This window comes from Monomorium pharaonis, chromosome 11 (genome assembly GCF_013373865.1).
Source record: "Monomorium pharaonis isolate MP-MQ-018 chromosome 11, ASM1337386v2, whole genome shotgun sequence".
Taxonomy (NCBI): Eukaryota; Metazoa; Arthropoda; class Insecta; order Hymenoptera; family Formicidae; genus Monomorium; species Monomorium pharaonis.
Window position 1 is genome coordinate 13,925,372 of NC_050477.1, and position 24,219 is coordinate 13,949,590.

The 24,219-nt window shown below is 41.9% G+C and overlaps 1 long non-coding RNA gene across 2 annotated transcripts in view; it reads right to left on the minus strand.

Annotated features, from left to right (window-relative positions):
• Positions 1–24,219, minus strand: part of LOC105839178 — a 214,345-nt gene that overhangs the window by 178,511 nt on the left and 11,615 nt on the right. For both annotated transcript variants that reach the window (XR_004965009.1, XR_001139280.3), the window contains exon 2: positions 13,592–13,641. This is a non-coding gene — a long non-coding RNA (uncharacterized LOC105839178). The remainder of the gene's footprint in view (positions 1–13,591; positions 13,642–24,219) is intronic.

The window sequence follows — 24,219 nt, forward strand, 5'->3', positions numbered from 1 at the left end:
CACGCCTCCATGTGAGCGGAGGGGAACCCATTTCGTGTGTCTTCGACCCTACCGATTCCATGTAAACGAATAATAACCTGCACGAATCAAGGCTCATAGCTGTCTCTCGAAACCGAGGAAATATGTACACCATTCGGATTCTCTTCGGGAGACACGCATCGTCGTCCAGAGGTTTTCGTGCGATTTATTGCAAGCGCTGGAATATCACATTGGATCTCATAGAAGTCTGGCATCAAATTATCAATTGGAAAGAATCAACATTAATAGGGTAAGATGGCCATAGTTTTTTTCAATGCAAAAAACATACTTTTATTTTTATTATTTTTTAATAGCGTTTGATACATTACTTCACTGAAGCTTTAAGTATGTAAAACTATCGACATTAAAGAGAAAATACTTAATAACAATTTTTTATTATCAAAATATTGAAACATGAACATTAGCATCTTTCACAACTTTTAGGGAAAAGATGGCCATAGTATTATAGAACAGTTGGCTATACATTTTTTATGTACTTAACATTTATAAAATAATAAACAAACTTATAATTTTACTTATTTAGTGTTTTTTTGCCACATATTATCACATATTTAATTTTATTTTTAAATATTTTTAATATTAAATGTTCACACAAGTTTAGGATCAATTTGATTCATTGTCATTACATAAAAAAAGGGGGAGAAGGGTCAAATTAAAATATTAGATGCATAACTTATAATTCTTGTCCTTTTTAATAAAATATATACATAAACACCCCGAAATGTCATGGGCTATCTTGCCCAAAATGTGAGAAAAAGATAATCATAGTATTTATTTAATAAATAGAAAAGAAAAGAAAAAATATAATTACACATTACAATTTACATACTTTTGTTACGTGAGTAACGTTCATTGCACAGCTGTAATTTATTCGACATTGTGGCAATTTCTAATGAACACGTGAAAAACTTTGCAGGCAGTCAAAAGTAAAAACGTGATGCGACATCCACAATATCGTTATTTCGAATAGTATATGCACATAAACTACAATAAATACTGATTATCTTTGAAAATAATTACGAGAATACATTATTTAGCAATTATTGGAGAAATTATAGCCATTGGCCATCTTTTCCGTATGGCCATCATACCCTAACTTACCCTATATCCCGCGCATGGATTTGCAAGCGGCTGATAAGTAGTTATTAATAACTTGCGAGACGTAAATCCCCGTCCCGGTCATGTCTTCTGCTCAATAATCTTTTTCTCGTTACTTGACATTTTCATATTCATGAGAAACGTGAAGGAGTGCGAAGAGCAACGATAATAGATCGTCAGGCGGAATTATGCGAGCGAAGCGATAACGAGCGCGCGATAACGATCCCTTTCCGCGCGAGAACGTATTGTACTTTGCACGCTACGACGAAAGTCCACGCTGTATCGCTGATATAACGCATTCGGTTATCATCCTTGATAAGTGGCATCCGTTACTGGCGCGGAGGAAGGGGGAGGAGGGGGGAGGGAGTAGGGAAAGGGAGAGGTTTATGGCAATTTGAAACATTAATTGCAGATTAAACAGAGGTCGCAGGTACACAGTGCCGGGGTAATTATGCCGCGGTAATCTCCGGCCGGCCACTCGCGCGTACTATGCTGCACCGATTCTGAACCCGTCGCATGGGTTTCGCCATGCACCCATCCGCAGTCGATGCGAATCGCACGGGTGTGTGCGCCCGGATCCCTGAGCCTCGCGGCATTATGTGTATCAACCGTGTAGAGCGATAACCTGCCATTTGTGATTGGCAGTAAGCGCGTGCCGACGTAATGCGCGTTGACATCTGTATCGCGGGACGCCGAATCGTAAAATCGTAAACCGTATATACGTATACCCGTATACGCTACGCCCTCGCCCTCCCATGATTATTGCCGTGGCGTACGAGCGCGCAGCTACCTCCTTATACGCACCGGCGCGGAATCGTGCGCGTTTATTGAAATTCTTTCTTCGCGTGCGCCGCGAGGTAATCTCGATCTAAGACTACCACGCGCGCAGAACTACGCTTAATAAAAAAGAGGCGCGTGTCAACGATATTACACAGCTACTAAACAACCCGTGCGGCACGCAAATTCACTCTCGCGCGACTATCTCCTCGAGGAGTTCATTTAACTCCTTCGTATACGTGTGTTTCTACTGCCCAGATTTTTATTGCGGAAGTAAATACCGCGTACAAACATTCTATTTCTCAACGAAGGGAAATGTTTTGTATCATTGATGGCGCACATTTGCCGTATTTGCTCGTAGAATCTCGCGAGAGTTTCCAGAGGAAATTGCATATCTCCTCGTATCCCTCTTCCTGTTTTGGTTTTAATCGTCTGGTATCAAACGCGGAGCGAGAGCGCGTGTAAGATTACAGAAACGAGGTGTCTCGAACAACATCTTGTATTAACGAATTCCATTATGGGAACAGTTATGGCAGTGTGCTATCGTTACTGATGAGCTCAGGGAGCTACAGCACGTACCACGACCTCCTGGCGACTTTCACGTTTACCTTCATCCTGCTAAAAGCTTCGAAGAGACTAACCCACCCAAAACTTTGCTCCTCTGAATTTCTAAAGAGGGTCCAACTCACTAAAAAGCTGCGTTAATTAAATCAACAATTTCAATCGGCTGTACAATTCGCCTTCCTGCGAGCGGATTAATTTTTTTTTTCTATAAATGGCCTTAAACCTTTTCCTCTTTAGCGGAAATAACTTTAAGAAATTGGTTCCTGCGATAAATGCGCCAGTCCCGTAAATGTCTAACGTAATCCATTTTGACGGGGGGATATCTGACTTATACCCGGCGACTTAAGGAACTTCCGTTAAGAAATTCTAACGCAACAATTTCATTATTCAAAACGTAATCAAAACTTGTAAAATTTAATGACGTTTATGATGTCTGTGCATATAAATAGTATCCTGAAACCCAAAGTAACCACGCTAATCCAAATAATGGAATAAGCATCGCGGAAACTTGGTCAATATTGCGATCTATATGCAAATTGCGTTCCAGTAACTTCTAGAGAGTGCAGATAAATCATGCCTCGCGCGGGAATCTGTGTTACCTCGCCAAGTTCACGGTTCGTAAATGTAATAAAATCAGTGCGTACCCGATAAAAGCTGTAAGAGCGGGCGCCAGATTAACCATACCGGTAATAACAAGGAGGGTGTTCTCCTTCGTAATTTCAGAACACGTTGCCCGGTCGTGGGGGACCAAAGGCAGCTCTCCGCGCCGTGGAAGATAACATTTAACCGTGGCCCCAGAAATATTCTAATCCGCCCTTTCTCGACGTTACGCGCCTCGTCCGGCGCCGTGGCAGCTGACGTCCTCACAAAAGTTCCGTCTCCCTGCCGTCTACCCGCCCTCCCTCTCGCGCTCTCATCCCTTATTTTCTTCTTTCTCTGTCCTGTCAGTCGAAACGCTATGCATCGAGCTACACAGCCGGGCCAGGCGTCTCCCTCTTCTCTCCCACCTTTATTCGTCTTTCTCTCTCTCTCTCTCTCTCTCTCTCTCTCTCTCTCTCGAGCATGCTTTGCTGCGCAACAATGAGGGGATTTATTTTATAAACACGGGATATCCCCCGCGAGGCATTGTGCTGTCCGACGGGGAAGGAAAATGAGAGAAAACGTCGGGCGCGGGAGAGGGAGAGTCAGAAGGGTGACGCGGAAGAGCTATGGCCGCCCGTGACTAACGTGCCACTTCACGGACTGCCTGCTTGTCTTTCATGAGCGGCTCTGATGGACCGCTCGAGAGCGTCCAACCACCGGCCCAAAGGTAATCCCATTTCGGCGAGAGTCCCGCGACACGGAAGAGGCCGAGTTTTTTGCGGCATTGCGAAGTCTGAGGAATCACTTCTCGGATTTTCGCTTGATGGAAAAATCTAGACCAATACTATTGTTGTCTCTGCTGGCAAACTGCACGAGAATCCGCGAAAAGAAATCAATTTAAATTTTTTTAATTAAAATTCTTAATAAATTATTTACAGATTCTGCCATTATTATTAAAAAACTTTGCACGAGTATATGATAAATTATCCAGTTGTATTTTTTTATGACCAAAAATAATTTTTATCGCGAGCTTTATCTCACATTCTTGTAACAAATCTGAATAATTTATTTACCTTTGTAAAGATAAAAGACATAAAATTTAAAAAATTAGATGTGAACCGCTCGGTTATACTAAGCGAATAATATTCCAAAAAAGATCAATAATCGAGCTAATATAAATCATTATATTAGCTCGATCACTAACCTTTTTTAGAATATTATAAAATTCAAAGTTGAGAAATCAAGTAATATTTTATATAAATATCACGAAAAGAATATTATTACATTTTGTGATATTTATTTAATAGAAATTACAAAAAAGATACGTATACGAAAAGATAAAACAGATACAATAACCGTATATACGTATAGTATAAAAGTGAAGACTTTTATCTTTTTTGGAAACTGTTATCGTCTTCCTATCGGCATTCAATAGCTTTGCCATCGACGGCGCCTGTAGTCTCCTTACTCTTTTCACAGCTTTTTCCTTCATTATACCTTTAGTGTAACATCTGTAATAAGCTAAGACAGTTAACTGACACGTTCATGACCTAAATTCTCGAATCTCGGCTATCGCGATCACAGGTGCATGCACAAAGTTGGTTTAACGAGTCGGATTATCATAGGAGCAATTTTATTTTAGCAAATATCTCATTCATTTAAAGATTAGATTAAGGTTCGTTTCTATTACGGTTATGTACATAAGCGTAAATTATACGTTCTATTATCGTAGAGGACAGTTTGTTACTTCAGGCTGTCACAAATTTATTTATTTTTTCAAAACTCAATTTTAGAGAAATTATTTTCTAACTAGCGACATTTACTTATTCCTTTAATTTTCTTAAGAAAATATGATCGCCGTGACGATCGATGACTCGCTGGTCGGAAAGACATAAAATTTAATTCCGCAATCGAGATTGCACGAGCTGCTCGTGCTTTTTTTTTCAAGCTTCGAGTTAGAGAGAGGAGTGAGTTAAGCCGCAGTTAAAGTTAACTGACGTTAGTGAAGCAGGTGACGCCGGATGAACGACGCGCGTTTTCTATACCCGGGCTCTAGCTCTGGGAAACGAGCGGTCCGTTACGTTCTACATGACGGGTTTACGATCTCTCTCTCTCTCTCTCTCTCCCTCTCTCTCTTTAGTCGGCGCGACACTCCGCGAGATTGAGCATTCAGTCTTGGCGGTTTAATCGTTGAACCACGAGTAATCCCGTTTCGTCTCCGTCCGCGCCCGTCGCCTCGCGTCGCTTCAAAATATCGCACGCTGCGTGCTGCAACCCTATTCGCCCCGGCCTGCCGAGATGTTATCCCTTTTCCTTCAGCCGGCAGCTTCCCCGGGCGCAACATTAAGCGGAGTTGATCGGCGCACTTCCGGCACGTGCCGAGCTGCAAACTGTGCTATGGCTTTCGGCACGTGTACACGAGCGTATAAGCAAATGCATTAGCCGTTAGTTTCCATTACAGTGTCTAATAATTTTCTTGCGAATTTCAGTTTCGCAATTAACTTAATTAGGAGGCGTCGTATTGCGAAGATGGAAAAATGATTTAAATCCATTAAAAATTGAGAAATCTCAAAATATGATATCAAATGCGGCAAATGGAATTTCACAGTGGCTAAAAATTCGATTGTGATGACTGGGATATTTGGTTAAAAATATAAGAATAACGTCGCGGAAATTCGTAAATTTCATTTTGCGAAGCACTTTGATAGGATCATAATTTTAATGAGATAACGTTAGAACTTCCCGCTAACAACACACGGCGAACTTCTGCGAGTGACGTGAAAAGAGAAAGATTATTAACTTGTCCGGGCCGTGGAACTATGTTGGATCTCTTCATTTTCCATGTGCCAGCGGACACGCAAATGAAATCACACAGACGCAGGGCAATCAAAGTATCAAGAAATGCCCCGAAGGCCACTGAGATATGATGCTCTATATACGTATTGAAAACCCCGCGCTCCGCAGCACACTGGAGTTTATCTCGGTAGCTTCACCTAACATTAAAATGCAATGTGGTCGTATTTCCATCATAAAAGTTTCGCCCGAACATTTCGTTACAATATTAAAAAAACGATTGTTTATGCATGCCACTAATTTCGTGAGAATTAAACTGTAATGTCTGTCGTTTCGTTTGCTATTCGCAGTACGATTTATTTGGCTGTTTGCCCCGGATGTCGAATGCTCTGAAAATCCGCCATCGCTGACAACACTTGGCGTTCGAGTTACGCGGAAGAATTATAAATTTCTAAGCGAAGTTAAAATGAAAATTAAATAGCGAGTGCGCCGTAAAGTCGGAAGAGGCGGCCTGCTTGGTTATTAACTGCTCGAGGTAACTATTTGTCTTTCCGAAAGTCCCCGTGGAGTTCCAACTAGCGCCCGGAGTGCCCTTTCCCCCCTCCCCCCTTTCCCATTTAGCTAATAAATATTGCAATTGCATTGAGCCGAAGGTACAGCGAGATAATGGCGTTCTTAGCCCTTCGTTTTCCCTACGTTTCGCCTTTTATCTCCCTCTCTTAAACTTCGGTGGCTTGGCAGTACGACGCGTGCGTGCCTGGAAACGCGTACCCGCACACGTAAGATTAAAATCGAAAAGTGTCGGACGGTGGGGGGGGGGGGGGGGAGGGGGGAGGTGGGCGACAGAGGTCCCCTCGGATCGTTAATAATAATTACGAATTAACGTGCCGCGCTAAAGCCGCGCCGGGGGATTGAAATCGCCGCAAATGTAAAGTTATGACGAGGATTTATAACGCCACCCAGGTTTGGGGCGTACCGCCGCGCCGCCGCGCGTCTGCGAGGTGTAAATTGCTCGCGCAAGAAAGAAAGCCCCCGCGCTTAAACGGGATAGCCTGTTGGAATTATGTGAGCCGCGCGGTATTATTGTATATTGTAAAATTGTGTTTCTCCGCGGTGTGGCCTATGTACGTACCTCGCGAGGAGAAAAGCGAGTAACCGCCTCGTTAAAAACAAAAAAAAAAATTCGCACGCACTCGCCGCTGCCCGTTCAGAACAGTCGATCCTTCGTAACGACTTTGTGTCGCTAAAAAATTTAGTCGCGACACGGCTCGGACAAATGCGACCACATCTCGGGAACACATTCCCCCGTCTCATCCGAGCAATCAGTGAAACGAAACGGCGCGCTCGCTTCCCGGACAGACATTTCGCCTAACGTCCACAATTTCCAGCGGCAACATTTTCCGCGGACGTGCGACGGATGCCGGTGGATGAAGTTACAGTTTTATGAGACCGGGTTATGGTAGCAGTTACCACTCGGCGCGCCCGGGAAACACACTCGGCGTTAGCGAGGGTCGGCTGCGCTCGCTGTTGTAAGTTGTAGCCGCTAATACGATTAAAGAAGGCGGGGTCCACGTCCACGTGGCAATATAATCCTGGCCGAGCCAAATTCAAGTGGCATTAAAACAGAGTCGGTCGGGCCTATATCTACGGTTACGTTCGGCCCGCCGACTCTCTCGCTCTCTCTTGGCGGAGATAGAACCGATTATTCTACCGGCGCACCGGTTGCAGTCGAAAGTTCCTCCGTAACGTGACGACCGAACCCGACAGGACCGAAAGTTTTCGGCCCGAAACTCCTGCGGACGACGACTCGCCACCCTCGCAAGTTTCGCGGAATTTCTCTACTTGTCCGTCGCGAGCACCTCGCCGTGATTTCCATCTTCCACGGATTTCTCCGGCCGCACACTCCGGCCGCGGAGAAATTTGACGAACGATCGTGCCGTGTGATCGTTGTTTGTGCGTGCACGACTTTCCCGTCCCGCGCGACGAGTCACGGTTATATTTTCGAAAAATTTCGACCGTAGGGAAACAAATTGATACCGCAGTCGCAATTTATGTTGACCGTAAACTACAGCTTTGATTCTCGCTGGAAGATTTGGCAAACATCGATATTTCTTCGACAACGGAAACAGTTCGGTTATGCTGATTTAATACAAACGTCGGATCACATATCTAGGAATATCCCTGATTTATTTTGATTCTAGTGAAATCAAAATAATTAAAGTACAACCGGCTACTATTAATATCGATAACAACATTTCTAATATTTATGAAATATTCGTGCGCATCGTAGTGACCTGCCAATAATTGTTCCAAATTAACTCACTTTATTATTATAAAAATCGAATTAAATTGAAGTTGAGATTAGATCAGATCAATCAAGTTTAATTTTCTTGGTCGCCTCATTATGTTTTCATATTCTCGAAAATCAGCATTAGACTTCTCTCGTGACAGTCGGAATAATCATTGTTCCCCACAAAATACGTTTGTTTTTTTCTGTCGCGTGCGACGTAATATCTACCATTATAATAAAAAAATATATAAAAGAGAAAAAGCGTTATAACAAGTATATCAGCTACGTGTGCGGCAGTACAAAAGCTTCAAGTAGGAGCATTTCACTTAACAACATCATTTAACTCAACCGGATACGTCAAACAAAACATTGTCGGTTGCAAAACAGAATGAAATTCTGAGTGATTTATATTCCAGCTATTCGCTATCGGTTATATGCACCCCTTCACTGAAATGTAAAATACGAATACGACCGTCGCATTTTTCACCATTTGTTCACATCCTGCCTGTGAATTTTTTAAACGCCCCCGACGAGGACGCGCAATCTAAGAGCGCCCGCCATCGATGCGAGCCAATATTATTTGACCTGACAGAGTCATCCAGCCGATAAAAAGCTCAGTCCGACACCGCGCTAGACGGACAGCTCCATCGATTTTCAACCTGAATGTTTCATATGACCACGCTTGGCTCTCTATCCCTCCCCCCCCCCCCACTCTCTATTCGACTAATCGATTTTTCCATGAAATTTCAAGTAGCCCGTAACAAATTAAGCTTTTTATACTCCGAGCGGGCTCGATGACACGGCGCCGCCGTACCCTTTTCCGGGACGCGTCGCGCACTCGCTCACCTGCACGTCACCTAATTGAATTATTAAGCCTACTCGAGTGCGAAGGATAGACGCTCGCGGGGGGAGCCCCGGCTAATTGCGGCCTCGTAAATAATGGGAACGATATCTACTGCACCGCATCGACGGCGAGAGGAGGTGCCGCGCGTAGAGGGGCAAAGGTCAGCGGCGGGGGAGGTGGGTCCGGCGCGCGTTGAGTGCCCCCTGAATAAACAAATACCAAAGCTTGCTCATTATTTACGACAATACCGCGTTGCGGACTCCGCTGCGGACGCTTGACGGACAGAGGGTCGGGTCGGGTTATATATCCGGGCTGCGGTATGAACGCGGGACGTCGTTGCGGTGCGAGAGCCGGGGAGGATGAGAGTTCCGGTGCTGGACTCTCACCACCACCACCACCAGCACCACCACCACCACCAGCAGTACCACCACCATCGCCCTCGGAAGGCCGGCAAGGCGCGATGAATAACGAAAATATCCGCGTCCACGCGAGTTTCTCAGTTACCGGCCCCGTCTGACGCGCGGTTTCAGCCTCTCTCCCTTCCCGAGGAAACGTGGGCGCGCAAGTTTGTTTTCGCTGTCGACACGGAGAGGGATGCTGTTAAATCCTCGAAGGTTAGCCGCAAAAGAAAAAAAGAGACCGGCATCCTCCTGTGCACCCGCGTAAACCGGTTCGTAAATCATTCGCGGGCGCGTGACGCGGACGGATTAATTATTCTAACTTATACAACAAGCGGACGATCCTTAAATCTTGCCGTAGCTTAATTTTCAATACTGCGCCACGACCGCCGCTGTAGCGAAATGAATATCAACAAGAGATGCTAATTAATTGTATAATATTAACTACATTTTCTGCTTCTCGCTTTCGTAACGGATGAAAAACAAGCTTATATTTTACATTTCCTGTACGAAATTAACGGTAAAAGAGGATTACTAAAGCACATATACGTTATAATATAATATTTTAATAAAACATTTGATAATTATTCCCCACAACAAATATCAATAAGACACGTATAATTTATTCTCTTCCCCTCCCCCCTCTCTCTCTCTCTTTCTCTCTCTCTCCCCTCCTCTCTATAAAAGTTTAGCAACGTAAACGCAGTGCAATTTTATGCTATTAAACATTTACAAATAAATTTTTCTCGTATTCATCGGGAACGCGAAAAATAGTTGATGGCGGTTGAAAGGTCGGTCATATCAATTAAAAGGGATGTCGGGTATCACCGAATATGAAACAGAAATAATTATACGCAAATGAAATCCCGGCAATATGTAGCCGTCGCTGTTCGCGAAACGAACGGTTGCACTCAATTTATAACATTTTTTAAGGTAGCTTTATAATTATTTCTTCCGATTAAGCAAGTATAAAGCCAAACTTCCAAACTCCTACCCCCTCCCCCTCTCCCCTCTTCTCTCCATATTTTTCGCGAAAGTATCGGAATTTTTTTAACCCCGGTGGATATCGGGTATTTCTGGAGTTCACCGATATCTGATACCGAGATATCCGAAAGGCAGACGAAAGCCGGCTGGGGGTTTTTTTTTTTTGTTGCTTTTTCGTTACGAATAACGTGATATTATTTTACGTTCATTTACGCCGTCGCGACTGTTCCAACAAAACATAAATATGCGTTAAAGCAAACGAGACGCGCCGGGGCCGAGTAAAATATTAATTGAAAATTATTGATACTCCAGCGAGCGCGAGGCACGTTAACATTATTTTTGCTCGGTATGTAATTACCGTTATTTATACTCGATTATATATGCGCTCCCTTACTTCCTTTTTACGGCGCTTACGCGTTACCGTTTGTATCGGCCGAACGCAAGAGATACGCGAGGCGAGCTTGGTCATTTTTTTAATTCAATCGCGGGGATACGGCCAGGCTAGCCGCAGGTTTCACGGGGTGAGGGGGACGACCACTATAAATTACGAGAGTCATTAAAGGAACACAGGGTATATCGATTAAAATATCGCGTGTCATATATTTTCTGCCCGACGGCGAAACAAGCAACGAGGTTTCTCTCTCTCTCTCTCTCTCGCTCTCTTTCGTATCGGCCGTCCGTTCATTCGCTAACGTCGCCGCGCCGTAAAGACGATCGCGATCGACCTCGAAGAAGAAACGTATATTTCTATCACGCGTCTACGACGGGCGGAAAAGCCCCGCAACCCCCTCCCGGAGGTACGTATAACCGAAACAGGCATCGGCTGTACTGTAAACACGGAAAGTCCATTAACAATTTTAGGATCGTATTTTTGCAGGGCGCCGTTCGGAATACAGATGCGTCCGCCATCGCGCGCGAGATACGTCGATATAATGGATATAAATATATTTATATATGACGCGCCGGGGCGTCGCGGCACCCCGATAAATCACGTGGCTGTTATATTAATTACGTTTCCGAATTGAAAGCGTGTTTTCCAATGTTACCTCGGAGAAAGTACAGATTTGTATGCAACGGTTGCCGTAATATTTATCGGGGGGAGCGGAGGGGGAGAGGGGGGGGAAAGGGGTGTACAGTTACACGCGGACGATCGCGTGTATATACGCGTGCAATAATATGATATTATAAATCCGATAAGTTATATACGCGCACCATATAACGTTTCAATCAAAAAATCAATTACGACTAATGGGATCTCTTAGCCCGACGTTCATTAAAATTAGAGAGACGCCGCGCGAAGCGAGAGAGAGAGAGAGAGAGCGCTCGCATATGCCACACATAGGTGTTGCGTATCGCGTATTCTCGTAAAAAACCGGCTCCGGAACGCTTAACGCGCGACGGGCCGAAGACACATTTGTTAGTCGACGTTGAGATTTACGAGTTACAACTTACTTTCGAGAACCCCCTGGTCAGGACGCACGCCGCAGGTAGCGAAGTCAGGTGGCGGCAGAATGGAAGAAAAGGATGGATCCCCCCACGCGTCCCTCGCGAAGCCACGAAGCTCGCGTCAGCGCATCCGCGCGCATGCACGTATGTGCTCTTGTACGACTCAATAAATGAAGCGTATATCGTCCCGCATTAAATGGCAATTTTTGTCGCCGAAAACACGCGGCGAAATTATCGCCGGAATTATATCGGAAATTTTTTACAACATTGCTAACCGTTATTAACTGCAATTATTAATCATAAAAACAAGAGAGGGAAAGAGACACACACACGCGCGCAAATATGTAACATATTATAAAATTATTTCCTCTTGAACAATTCGAGATGACGCGCAATGTTGTATTATTCGCTTACGCGTACATAATTACATCACTTGCATAATATCCACTGACATTTCCGGCATAGCATCGCAATAATCTCAGCCTGGGACAGTATCGACAAGCATGCGATTATATAATGAGAGAGATATAAGCGTTTCCCGTATATCTGATGGCTACCCTTTAAGCGCCGATCGCGCCGTAACAATACAAAGAGTAATTCGATTTGACCATTCGATTTGCGCCACGAGAGCACGCGAGCGCACCGATCGCGATTGTCAATTGACAGCGTGCCATTGTCAAGTCGATGCACGAATAGCGCGAGATTAAATCTGACTCGAAGCCAAGCGCGTTGCAGCTGGCACTTTAGCGAGCCCGATCCCGATCGGGACGAGGCGGATTCCATTGACCCCTTTTACACCCCACCGTTCATCATTTATATGTCGTTGTCTCCGTCGACAATGATCTACAGATGATACACGTGCTGCCGGCTATTTGCGGCGTCGGCCGTTAAAATTTAGACAGCTCCTGTACTCCGGCCCCGTCGAAAATTCAATTAAACATTATTCCACTACAACGCACGGCGCGTGCAAGCCGCTCGCGCACACGCGCGCGAGCGCGCGCGACAGATAATATATAATATTTAAAATTCTCTACAACGATTCGCGAATTGCGCACATTGCAATTGCTAAAAGGTAAAAAATTAATTACGGATGACACGTGCGGTCACTTGCGGCGCGGGTCGTTAAAATTTAAACAAAGCGCAGCTCGCAACAGCAGGGATTCAATTAAATATTATCATGCTACGGTGAACCGGTCGTTTATCATATTTGCGAGATAATACAACGTTTCGCGAATTCTACGCACCCGACGATCGCCCGAAGGCAGAAAGTTGATTACGGATGTTGCCCGTTTGTAAATACAAAAGTACGTCGTTACGTAAAAACCGCATGAAAGCGCGCGGCCCGCAATATTCGAGCAACAATGCCCGGATAGTTACAAAGATCATCGTTTATTTGAAAATTTAAATGGCAATTACTATTTCTCTAAATTACCTTTTCGATTTTCAACGTGGAACGAAAAATTGAAATAGTGCAATATCCGCAAAACTAGGAAAGATTTTTGTGGAAACAACAAATTAGCTGATTATCCCATCCATAAAAAAATCAAATACACATCACTGATAGTGACTTGAATTATTATCATTGATAATAATGCTCACATTCATAAAGGTATATATTAAGTTTATTAATATTATTGCACATTCGTACGATAAAAGTTTTTGTATCTTAGAAATATATACTTAACGTCATACGTCACATCAATGTAACATTTTCAAAAGCGAGTTTCAAAGATTTAAAGGTCTTTTAACTTGAAATACATAAATCAAATAATTTACCTCTTATGCCAATGAGCTTCCCTGTCTCGTATTCACACAGTACATCGTTCCTAAAACAAACACATAGAAAAAATATCATTCTACTGCTAAAAAAACAAGTACTCAGTTTATTTGTTTTTTTCTTTTAAACAACAATCAATCTTTAAGATTAGAATATTTTCTTGATAATAATCTTAAATTACTCTTACATTACAACAAAAATTTTAGAAAAATTTACATGTACTAAAAAAATTGTTATATTTTTTCAAAGAATATTACAATTATTTTATTTAAAAAAAAATTAAAATAGAGTGAACAATTCGATTTTTTATTTTAAATTGACATTCTTGAAATGTTAGGATTCAGAATATATTTTAAATAAATTAAAAGCATTTAAATATCGGAAAATAAGAGTTTCTAATTTATAGCATTTATACTTTTTCCAAAAATTCTTAAAATAGATATAAAAATAGTAGCAAAATCTAAAATATCTTTTTAACAAGAACAGAAGCATTCACATATGATGGGAGAGATATGCGATCTGTCAAAATAAATCAGAAGTTGTATCAGCCGTGACGTTACACAAACAATCTCCCGATTAAGAAGTCGAGAGAAACGGACAGAGGGTTTTCTTTTTTAAATCACGACGAGTTCCAGCTGGAGGAAGAGACTTGTTGAAGGGGAATTCGTTGGCAACGCCGTCGCGCTCGTCATCGACGTCATCGAGTTTCCCCCGAGGATTCCAAGAGAGAAAGAGAAACAACTCCGTTTACGGACGGCACACATGTACTTGACAACGAGCTGCATAAACCAAGGCTCGAAAGTAAATTAAAAGTTTCTGCGAGTCTTCCGCGAAACTTTCAACGGCTTTCACAGTATAACGCGCCGTCTGTGCCGCGTCTATGTATTTTTAAGGAACGCCATTAAATTTAATCTCGTTTCTGTGAAATACGTCATGAAGCGCGAATATTTTAAAATTGTTTCGACAACTTTTTTTTTTTTTAAAGAAACTTCGTTATGTCAGAAATGATAAAATGTATTAACAAAATAATTATAATAAATTAATCGTTATTTAATTATCGCGATAATACGTCCTGTCAAAGAACGACGGGAGTAAAAAATACGAGAAACTCTCTACAAATAATGTGCCATGGGACAGCTGGATTTCTATTATGCAACTTGCTTTGGTAACCCAGAGAGCGATGGCATGCACATTAACAGCCCGTATTCGCCGTGAAGGATGGCCGATCACCGCCCGTCCTTCATCCGGAGTGGATCGCGCAGCTCGGGAAAATTTAATACAAGATATCGAACGTGAAGAAAACGAGATCCGACGGCTACAGCATCCTTCTCGCGGACTGGTTCACGACGAAATGCACGTCGGCCACGAGTTATACCCACGTTCGCGTGTGTACACTCCCGCGGAGAATCGTCCCGCGTTGCGGGCGGCGCATCGAAAAATAAATCTCGCCCGGGGGCCCGGCGCGCCTGTCGATACATCGATATTATGCGATATCTTTCACGGTGTTATACCGTGACCGAGAAACGATAACGGTGGTGGTTGAGAGAAAAAGAATAAGCGCGATATCCGCAGATAGACCCTGGCGCTTAAATTAAGCCGGCGAGCCTGTATAACGGTCTACCTATCTATCTATCCATTATGTGCGGGTACATCGCATCGACGAATACCCGCGCCGCTATGACAGAATCTGACTACTTTATCCGCAAGCTCGAAGTTGCATTAATTCACTTTGGATGCGCCGCCGCTTCGGAGAAAACGCGGGGATCCGACGGAGGTATCTTGGATTTAATGCTCGTGGAACTATCCGTCGATACCGCTCACGAAGCTTATAATGCGATACTTAAGTTGGTAAATATCGGGTTTCTACTCGGGAAGCTTGCCCGGAGGGAACTTGCAAATGGTTGATTAGCGGAAAATGCTTTGACTTTATTATTAATTAACAGTTAGTATCCATTATCGTATTTTCCTCCTATCCCGTTCCACCGCGAGGCTTCTGCCTATCATACTTGAGTCTAACTTTACATAAATTGCGTGAATGAAAATGGCGAATTTTGTGGTAAGTTTTTATTTTTAAAAATGTCGCTCGGATATCGTTCAATATCGATGGAAAAAAAAAAGATCTAAATAGCTATACTTTGACGAGTGAACGTTGAAGTCGCATGCAAATACCGACTGTTTCCATTTTAACGGACATTACACGTTTCTTTTTGCCTTTTCTCGTGACAACGTTGCATTCAATCGTAAAATCGCGATATACAGGCCTGTCTGAAAACAGTTGCGGGTCTGTCACGGCGTTCCATGGTGTCGAGGTAAGCGCGGAATGATCCACGAAGGTCGACCGGCATTGCAGCAGCTGGGTCATTTGTCGGTGACGACACCCACGGGAAATCACGTGATCGAGTCTCACTCTCTGTGTGATTGCCACTTTGTGGACGATCGATTCCTCGAAACGCCCACAATGCTCCATTTAATATGAGCCGAATGCTGCAGAGGCGCAATTCAATATTAATACCGCCGGACTCTCCTTGTATTGTACATCTTCCGTTCGTCCGAGTATGCCAACTTGATACGTGTGTGCGTGTGTGTGTGTGTGTGTGCGGAAGGTTGCGCGACACCAATAAATCTCACCGCCCCAAGGAAGACACAAGATCATCAAATATACCTATGTAATTTGCATATTTTATTACTTGCTACGCCGCGCGCTGCATCACTTCATTTTACGATGTAATAAGTATATGGTATCAATCAAGGAGGCTCGAGTAGCTTTCCAACATTAAAAACGTATAAATTACGTCGACAGTTACGTAAAGAAGTCCCACGCGTTAGTACATTTTAATTTATTGCAATCTCGCTGTAACGCGTCCACGCAGATTATTCTAAAAAGCTTCACCTTACAATACAATCTCACGCAATCTCGTCACGATATATGACACGTTGCGATATTTACCGTCTTAATTCTTTCGATTCTTTCGAAATCTTTTCTCGATAAAAGCAAATTGCGGAGAGAGGGGGGAAGGGGGAGGAGAAATGTTCTAACTCTTCACAAATGCTTCTTATCGAAATGTCCGTTTCAAGCGCATCTTAGCGGATTTGGTGACGGTAAGTAGCAAAAAGCTCGGGAAATTCGGCTCTTAGATGAATGAACGATCTGACAGAACGTATGTGAATCCTGAAGGGACTTACTTCGAGAAGAGTCGAATAGTAATCGCGAAGCACACTCCGGAACATCAGACACGGGTCAGACGGCATGGGGGAACAAAGTTTATCCTTTCGGATCAGGATGTATACACGTGATATAATACATGTGTGTGCGTGTATGTGTGTGTGTGTGTGTGTGTGTGTGTGTGTGTGTGTGTGTGTGTGTGTGTGTGTGTGTGTGTGTGTGTGTGTGTGTGTGTGTGTGTGTGTGTGTGTGTGTGTGTGTGTGTGTGTGTGTGTGTGTGTGTGTGTGTCGAAAGAGAGGAACCTGTACATGAAAGAACTGAAACTTGCGTCACCGTTTCATTCAGCTTGAGATTGAAGTACCAAAGTCAGAAAATCCAAAGGTAGAGTCCCACAAAACCTTCAACGTTTGAAGGAAAAATAAGGAAAATTACATTTTATTTATTAACTTTTAAAAGTTAATGCCTCGAAATAACGTTTTCATTTAATGTCTTCAATAATACACGTATATAATAATGGTAATTTATAGCTTTAAAATATTAAATACAGAAATTTTATTATTAATTAAAAATTAATTAAACATTATGCACTTCAATTAACGCACACTGTTATTATATTTAAACATTTCGTAATTTAAACAAGAAATATTATGCGCCATTAAACATCATAAAATTAGGTAATTAAATAATTATATAAAAAATATCCTCTCTGCTCCGCTCTCCAGTCTCAAATAATCTCAGATGCGAGCCTCTCAATAATCCTCTCCATCTCAATAACTCTCTCAGCTCAATCTCATCGCCCGTCTCTCACATACTACTCTCTCACCTCTCTCTCTCTCTCTCTCTCTCTCTCTCTCTCTCTCTCTCTATCGTCTCAGCTCTCTCTCTCTCATCTCCTCTCTCTCTCGCTCTCTCTCTCTCATCTCTCCTCTCTCGCTCTCTCTCCTCTCCTCTCTCTCTCACTCGTCTCTTCCTCTCCTCTCTCTCTCGCTCTCTCATTTCTCTCTCTCTCTCTACATCTCTCTCTACTCTCTCTCTCTCTCTCTCCTCTCTCCTCACTCTCTCCTCTCTCTCTCTCTCTCTCTCTCTCTCTCTCTCTTCATCTCTCTCGTTCCTCTCTCTTCTCTCTTCCTACTCTACTCTTCGCTCTCTCTTCTCTCTCTCTCTCTCTCTCTCTCTCTCTCTCTCTCTCTCTCTCTCTCTCTCTCTCTCTCTCTCTCTCTCTCTCTCTCTCTCTCTCTCTCTCTCTACAAATTGTTACAACAGACGATTTGAAATACAGCGGCGCCGACGCTATTGTTGGAGAAAGAACACAAGCGAATATGGATGTTACTCCAATTTACGCCGTGAATGACAGTATCGCCCGGTATTATTACCGATTACACAAGCGAGCTACGATAAACTTTCTCACCTGTTATTACAAAGCATCCTAATTCCTCGCGCGTTACTTTGACCCTATTTCCCGCGGCACTTGCCAAGACAATTGTAACTTTACCAGTCCTTACCTAACAATGGCAACAGACTTCAGCTCTGAAGTACATGACGTGGCGATGAATATTTCATCTTCACACCAAGTGCACTTGAAAACGCGAAATTATTTATGTATCTAAAGATTAGACCAGCGAATGCTTTTTGTAAGGTGTAACCTGTAGGTTTCACGCCGTAAAACAGGATGGAAGATAAATCAACTTGCTACGATGTTTTTACGAACCTGACTGAAGGAATTGAATGATGAAAGTGGCAAACACAAGTGAAATATTACGTACAAATGTTCTTGTGTAACTGTGAAAAATAGCTGATTGTTATGAGCAATATGAACGAGAGATTTACAGTGGTAGAAAGAAAAATCAACAAGAAACACACAAATATATATATATATACGAGCCTCGTATATATCGTCAGATAAAATTGAGGAGTATTTCCAAAAGATATACGGAGCACGTGCCAGGTTGAAAAAAAAAATTCGAGAGCAGATTCTTCTTCCGCGCCTTAACAGGCGTTCGTTCTCAGCGAGCACATCAGCTCGGATCGTAATTACACTCGACGGTTAACCACTCTAACACGACTCTACCCTCCGCGTATATTTCCCGTTGACACTTGGCATTGGGACGTTCCCGGGGATCAGTTCTGGATTCCTGCACACCCGTCAGCGGGAGTGGCAGACGCAATAATAGATTATACGGTCATCGGATAAACTCACCCCTCGTCATTACGCAGCCCCGTGCCGCTTTCGACACGCGCGCCCGCGCGCGCTAAGCCGCAAGAATAAGACTTTATGATCGGCCGGAATGAGAAAAACACCCACTGCGACTGCCAGCATGACTCACTGTGCCACGCACGATTGTATGTACAAACGTGCATTCCTAACCGCGATTCCCCGTCGCGTAACACGACGGCATTCGAAGAGGGGAGGTGTTTGCCACCGCGGGAGTGCGCTCATATCCGTCAATATCACCGAGTGTTCTTAAATCCATATTACGAATCTCACCGCACCTGCGTTCCCGGCTCTCAGGCCCGGAGCCGGGCTTTGACGGGGTCGAGAAAACGAGGAAGATCGGAGGGACCGCGGAGGGGGAAGGGGGAGAGGAGACGCGCTGAGAGAACGGCGAGAGAATTCAATTTCTAGGGTGCATATTAAAGTCGGCCGACTTGTCCACCGCGACGAGTGCCAACATCGTGGACGGTAAAATGAACGAGCTACGAGTCCTTCCTCTTTGTATGTCCGCTTTGACCCTCAACCCTATTCGTCTTATTTCTTCGCTCTTTTTACATCCGCCGCAAGTGGGACGCCTTTCATCTCGTCGCTGACTTTTTGGCCGGACGTTATGTGGGACGTTTAGAGACGCCCGTTTAGCCGACGGACGCGCGCGCATCTCGGGAAAGCGACGCTTATAAATAATATTAACACGGCTCCGTTTGCGGCGTATACCTATGGCGGCAAATCTCGTCTAAATCGAATTAGGACGCGATATATATTTTTTTTCAGACACGCCCCGCCCGCCCCCGACTTTTTCAATTTGTTACAATCCCGATCAAATTTCTGCGTTTCACTCTGTAATCATCAGTCATAAGCCATCTGGTTTTACCACGGTCTACACCATGGTTCGGTTTTGCCTCCACCTCCTCTCCACCCCTCCCCCTTCCCCCCTTCAATCGATATCATTTTCAAGCCCGGTCCAGTCGGTGCCTTGATTTAATTTATTGATCCGCCGGCTGTCCGCCGCTCCGCGTCTCATCTATCATCGACGGAGAGAGCCTCAAGGAAACTTAATGGCCTGGCCGCAGAATTTTTTTGACCGCATTAAAGGGCAACGAGGCCCACCCGTATTTCCCACGCGCCTCAAAACGCGTCCTCCTCGACTCGTTCTCTCTGACTCGACTCGGAAAATTGATGGATCGTTTATAAATGCATCAGCGTCAATACCTACATGTATATATATGTATATATATACGTGTAAACGTGCATAAAATGACACGCGTTGCAAAAACTACATTGTTGTTGTTTGTCGGGCGCGTTTCACGGACCCTCCGTCAGCAGCCCGCTGATCCATCGCATCTTTCCATGTGCCAAAGCTAATTATTGTTCGGCGTGGAAAATGCTGCAAGACCATTATTTTTACGATACTGCAATGTCCGCTCGCGCGAGTCCCTATCCCTTTTTAGAAGGCCCCGATCGTTTGAAAGGAATCGCGCACGTGCGACTAATAAGCATTTTTTATCGCCATCACGGCCGATTGAATTTAATGGACTGTGCAAAGAGGGTCGCTGCCTATATTAGTTACATTTAAACGATATAATACATTTATTTTAATTTAACATGCAGCATTGCCTACATCAGTTTCTGTTATGTTGATTTAAATGAATAAATGTATCGGAAAATTTATAAATTTCACACAAGAATGATCTTCCCGTGAAATACGGTTAAAACTAAAAATTGTGTTTTAAGCTATATATTATAACATATTTTATGTTACAACGATATTTATCTTTCAATAATAAAATATTCCGTGCAAATTCCATGTCGCTGAAATAATGGTCAAATGCTGTTAAAAAAATAATCATTTCGAATTTTAGTGAATAATAATAAAAATGTACTGTTCAATACAGTCAATATATTTTTTTATTATCATTCTCGTGACATTTGCAATAGCGTTAATAATATAAAAGTAACAGCGTATTAATTCTCAAAAGCGATTTCTGGCTTTTACTTTTTAATATTCCAGCAACGGCTGCGCCGCCTTATTTGGAATTTTAGTTTTCCGCAGCGAATCTTAATTCCTGCGGCTGTAATTGAATCACTTAATTAGCACCCTTGTAGTCCGTTCCATCGCGAAAGTTAACTGGCAGACGGCCGCAGATTTATATTGAGTTATTCGTGATTATTAAATTAATACCCCAGCCGAAAAGTTGTGATTTCAGTTTACCGTCCTAAACGAGATTGCGATGGGCATGTTCACTCACGCACCACCATATAATCGCCATCAAAACTTCGTATATTAACATTGATATGGGTTTGCATGTGTCTGTGTATCGTTAATTATTCACTTATTAACATGTGAAATAAGTGAAAATAAAGTGCAGTCGATCCGATTAGGATTAAAATTAAGATCCATTGTATCACGCATAAATTAAATACGTTAAAATTTTAATAATGATAATAAAATCTAAAATTCAAAATTTATTCTATTAAAATTGCTAATCCGCAGTAATCATAAGTGCGATTGTTCCAAAAAAAAGCTTGATAGCGTATACATATCTCAATGTATATAAAAAATCACAATTGGTTTTTTAAATTGTTTATAATTAAAGTAATCTATCATGCAACTAGTTTTTCAAAACAACAAAAATCAATCACAAGTTGCTTCGATTTTAACTATAAAAGCTGTATACTACGATCGTATTTCATCTAAATTGTCTCCGTGCGCGTGCGCATTTCTGAATAAAAATTGAATATTAAAAATTTCTACCGAAGCATTTCTTGTGTAAAATAATCATCGGTAACAAATAAAGCTCGTGGAACGGAATAAACGAAGTGCACTGACCGTATAACAAATTTACACTCTCGTAATCCTCATGTGTAAACCGAGTGTCAAACATCGATGCTCTTTTGTGAAAATTACGTCGATGACGAAATTAATCCGCTCCGTCGCGTTAATTCAAAATAATGAAAGCAATTGCACATCGATGAAGTTAATTGCTTTTTTTCATACACTCAGAGTGTATCGCACTGCCAACTGTTTTAAACGTTTAATGCTTTCACATCCTACACAATTATCACATTTTATTATAGATGCAAAAATATTCTAAGATATTGGAATTTTAATTGTCGCAAATTCTACATATAGTTCTCACTTGATTAAAAACAAAAGGAAAGACTATAAACATCAACTAAACAATTCCCGTCTTCTTTAGAAGAAAATATTATTACTATAGAGGAGAGAAGATTACGGATTAGATGTGGGATTATGGAATTTACGATACTTCTCGTATACTTTGTGTCGAGTTCTGGGGATAACCGTCCAGATTACTTCTTTACATATTGTTTAGACATTATAACATGGCCACTGGTCATTAGTGTTTGTTTTGTTGTCATGAAAGCTGCATTTCAGTATTGCAAGTAGCCGAAAGTTTTATAGTCTATTCTTTATCTTATTTTAAGAAATATGTAGAGTATTAATTTTCTTAACTTCAGTGTAATCTAAAGGATTCTTTCAAATAACGTGGTTGAATTTACTGTTTAACGTAATGTGTGCATGCATTTGACATGTAAAGTTATATTGCCTACGTTTCAGGGATTTTATTAGCTACGTCATGGATTACGAATATCGTAAGTCTAAATTCCATAATCTCTTCGCACGTAATATTTTTTAACAATATTTTTACGATATTTAGCTGATATTATTCGTTATAATACTTTCATAATATTTCTACAATACACAAAATCGGAAGAGCCAAACATTTTTTACATTATATATTTTTTTATTTTTTGTGTGATAATATATATGTACAAGTATTGATACTTTTGTGATACTGATGTGCAAGACCTGCCAAAGAGTGTCAACTTTTTATTATTTTTTTTATAAACTAAGAGATTTTAAAAATATTTGTTGGTAATGTTCTATATCTCTCTACAAGTTCCATGACGGCAATCTTTTTTCCCCTCTTCATTGAATTGTTAATTATGTTCGTTATGTATATCCAAAGAACTTTTACTTATAACATGATTGGTAGAACTCTATGGGTAACAAATTTGTACTAACAAGAATTGTGTCTCATAAATATTTACTGAATTATTTAAATAAAACAAAATTCATAATCCTCTTCTTTCCTCTATCGTTAAAGCATGATATAAATCTTTTAAGCTACAATGAGCTCTAGATCATCATATGTCTATTATTATTACATGACATGCCCCACGCAAATTTTGAGTTCCAAAAAGTTCGGTAAAAATGTAAAAAATCGAACTTGTGGCGCCATCTCTTAGATTTTGAAAATTATTATGAAACCTACTAGACCTTAAAATTCATGTAATAAACTTTATTCAGTAATTTTTTCGCAATAAAATATTAAAAAGCATCATTGCAGCATGCATTTAAAAACGCTGAACTATGCCATGCCCCGTGTGCTTTTTACATAATTTTTCAAACGTATGCTCTTTAAGAATTAACTATGTTGATTGAAGTACAGAAGGAAAAGCGTAGGAATTATGTATTAGTGGATTTATATTTAAAAAATATAAATAAGATCTCTTGGCTCAGCAGCTGAGTATAGTATAAATTTTTCAAAAAAATAATCTCGGCATTTGTATACCTTGGACCTATATAAGAGTTCATCGAGTTAACGGGCCTCTTTACAAACTGTTCATACAGCTATTGTAACTTTTTCGAATGATAAGGATTAACCAAGTATAACGAATGGATACAACGAGCATGCATATATGTGTTTATCTATGAAAGGAAGAATCTCTACGCAATGATGAGGAAGAGCAAACATTTTAATGGCAGATAAAACCTCGAGCGAATCGAATAAAATCCTTTCTCGTATTTTTAGATGCGGAACGTTACGGTTAAAGAGTTTCTCCTGCGTAACTAGTATGCAGTTCATTTAAAACTCTCTCTCTCTCTCTCTCTCTCTCTCTCTCTCTCTCTCTCTCTCTCTCTCTCTCTCTCTTTCAACAATTACCGCATGCGCATGCATTGAAATTTTTATATTGTCACATGAAAAAGCATGTGCAGTACAACGGCTTCGTTTTCAAACGCTGCGTTTTTCCGCGGAGATATTCGTATTCGGAATAGGCAAATCTCACGGGAGCAAGAAAAAACTCCTTTAATTAGGACGAAATTGGTCTGCTAGTCAGCATGTTTCAATTTCCCATGACAGCACCGCCATGTATTTCGGCTTTTTTCCGAATGGCCGGACGTCGAAAAAACGACCGTGCTCCCAACAGGATCGGAAGAATTCGGTAT